A 3447-nucleotide genomic window follows, 5' to 3' on the forward strand; every position below is an offset into this window, starting at 1 on the left:
TGTGGTAGTAGTTGTGGGCGAACTTCGGGACGAAGTTCATTTTAAGGAGGGAAGACTGTAATACCCCGTATTTTGATAATATTTTGTATGAATAATTTATGTAATTCAAATAGTTAATTAATGGCATTTCTAATAATAGTTGCAGATAAGACGTTAATTAAAATCATAAAATAAGTAAGCAAGTCGGTAATTATGCTTAGCTAATAATAGGGCCTTGGGCCGTGTTCTATAATTGTGGGGATAGATTTTAATGGCTTAGTACGAGTAGTAGTCGGGAATTATTTCGGGATTTAATAATAATAGTAATAAGGAGAATAATAAAATAAGTAAAGGTAATATTAGTTATAATATTAATAATCCTAGTAATATTAGTAATAAATTAGTAAAGGGAGTATATGGTTATCCTAGTTATGAAAAGACTAAAATATAATATGTAATAGTAATAATAGTTGTAGTAGTTGTAATAATGATTATAATATAATAATAATAATAATAAAGAGTGAAACTTTCCTAAAATAATACTACCTTATTACTATATATATCATGGTAGCATATTCATAAATCACTTATTCACTTTTACAACATCACATAAAAGTTGGGGAGGGATAAGGGGAATAAGAAGGAAGATAAAAAGGGAAAAGGGGAATTTGGTAGTAATCAATTTGGAGATTTTAGCATCTGCTTCCATTGGATTGAATCTTTTATTTCGTAAGTTCATCTATAATCTTTCAAAGTTTTAATCTTTAATCCTTATAAGCATGTTTTAAGTTTTAGTTCATCACCTAATCATGTTAGATTAAATATAATCATCTATAGTTAAGTTTGTGACAATTTTGTTAAAGAATAAAGTTACAGCAATTCTGTAAATTTGTAAGTTGTCTTAAACGAAGTATCAGACCATGTTAAAATCGTTGTCTTCGAAAACGTAAAGAATAGACTTAGGTTATTTTCAAGCCTAGTTGATGCCTGTAAAATTTCGTAGCAATTGAACGTGTAGATTTTCCAGAATAAATTCTTTATGAACATGTCGACTGAGAATCCGCGAATGAACTATAAGTCTAAAGTTTATTTTGTAAACCTAATTTATAAATTTAAATTGAGTTTGGTCTTTCTCATACATTAAAATTGGAGAGTCTATATGATGTTAGGCTTTTGTTTCACTTAAAAAGGATTTGTTAAACATATTTTAGAGGTTAATACTTTTTATGCGACGGAATTCGTCAGTATTTATTATTCCTTCAAGAAAACCCTGATAAGTCCAGAATTTGAAGAAAGTCTATTTCACAAGAACTGTAGATATGTGTCTTAGGGTTCCAACCCCGTTGGTCTAGCTAAAGGCTCCCGAATAAATGGGGGTGTTACAGCGATGGAGCGGGTTTATAAAGCGTACCTAAGGAAACTCAGGCAGAGTTTCCAGGGAAGTGTCAGCGGCGTACCTAGTAGCGGCACGTAAAGCGGCAGCTCTAAAACACGTGCCCCCCCCCCTCCCCGTGAACCCGAAGCAGCTGCAGCAGTAGTAGCGAGGCCAGCAGTAATGGCAGTGGCTGGCGTGGGTACTAGGGCAGTGGAAGTGATAGTGACAGCTGGTGTCGACACCGGAGCAGGGACTGTAACGGCAGCAGTAGCAACTACCGTAGCAGTCGTGGTAACTGTAGTAACAGGTGCGGCAGAAGTAGTGACGGTGGTGGCAGAAGGGACCACCGTCTCTATAACGGACGGGATAATAGCAGAAGAAGAAGCGGAACCCAACATATGACTATCCATCCTATTAAAACAAAGCAAGTTCCTAAATCAAAATCCAAGTAAACAGAATCGGATTTTCCCCAATTTCGTCATTTCGAAACCCTAATTCGAAATTAAAGCAGAAAAACATGATTAAATATCATAGAAAAGGGGAGAGAACTTACTTGTGACGATTACCCAACACAAATCTCAATTAAAATCAACAAAAAAGCACAAATCAATCGAAATGAATTCGATTTTTCGAACCCTAAACCCGCAAAAACCTTCAAACCAGTCGAAAATCAATGGAGTAATTAAGGGGGATTGATTTAATTGATGATAAGGAGAGTATTTGGGCAATTAATTTGGTAATTTTGGGGAAGAAAATGGTGAATTTAGGTTGGAGATTGGGGTTTGTCGAGGAAATAGGGGGAAATAAATGATGAAGAAATGAAATAGAATAAAGGAAGAGATACTCCCTCGTGTTCATATCAGCCAATGTTGCTCGATCGAGTGGTTTTACATTACTCGATCGAGAGCTTTTCTCGTTATGTTGCTCGATCGAGAGCTTTGAAGGTGCTCGATCGAGGACTTTCCCTTGTGCATTGAATTCCACTCGATCGAGAACTCTTGGTTGTTCGATCGAAGACTTTTCCTCCCCAATTCTGCTCGATCGAGTACAGGACAACTCGATCGAGGACCCCTGAAAAATGACCATTCGATCGAGTTGTTAGAATCACTCGATCAAGAGCTTATACCTGGGCAATTTGCTCGATCGAAAACAAAAAGTGTTCGATCGAGGGCTTTTCTTTGACACGCCAAAATTTGACACGCTTCCCAATGGTCAAGTATCTCCCCAAACCTTCATAAAACATAGTAATTCGTCCCGCAAAAATTACCAAATTCATAGCAGCAATCTATATTCGGTCTTACGCTAATTAAACTAACGAAACTAAGCTATTGTCTAAAAGCAATTAAAATGTCTAACAAATTCAAATTACAATTGCTTATACAAACGGGATAGCGTCCTGCTTCGTCTTCCGAAACACTTCAATAGCCCAAAAGAGGGCTTCTGACTCGAGGAGGTCCCTTCAGCATCGCGGACCGTCCTTCTTGGCTTCCATGAACCTGAATTGATTGAAGGAGAGTAGTCAGCATCCACATATGCCTTTACTCTCGTCTTTTCTTTGGCATACTTCTTCCTTCCATGACCTTTGTCTTTGGCATCATTCTCATCAGTGAGCTCAAATTCCACTGTACTTTTATCACCGGGATCTCTAATGTCCAATCCACCTGTACCTGTAACAACAGAAATGATAGAATGGTCCTCCATATTGCTCCCAATCTGGGGCGGAGGTGTTAATATCGCAGCACACGACTCAACATTGTCAATTGGAGGTTCCGTGTCAGGGTCTCTAGAGGGTAGTGCATTGTAGGGCTGGACTTGCATAGGAGCCCTACGAATGCTGGACTGATAAAAAGTCAACTCCTCATCGCCTACCTGAAAAGTTAAAGTCTTCCCCCCGACATCTATTACTGCGCGAGCGGTAAATAGAAATGGTCGTCCTAAAATGATAGGAGTGTAAGAGTCTTCGGGGATGTCTAAGACTACAAAGTCAACGGGAATAAAGAATTTCCCGATCTTAACAGGTATGTCCTCTAAGACACCTACGGGTCGTGATAAAGTACGATCGGCCATCTGCACGGTCATATTAGTACAATGAA

This window comes from Silene latifolia, chromosome Y (assembly GCF_048544455.1).
Source record: "Silene latifolia isolate original U9 population chromosome Y, ASM4854445v1, whole genome shotgun sequence".
NCBI lineage: Eukaryota > Viridiplantae > Streptophyta > Magnoliopsida > Caryophyllales > Caryophyllaceae > Silene > Silene latifolia.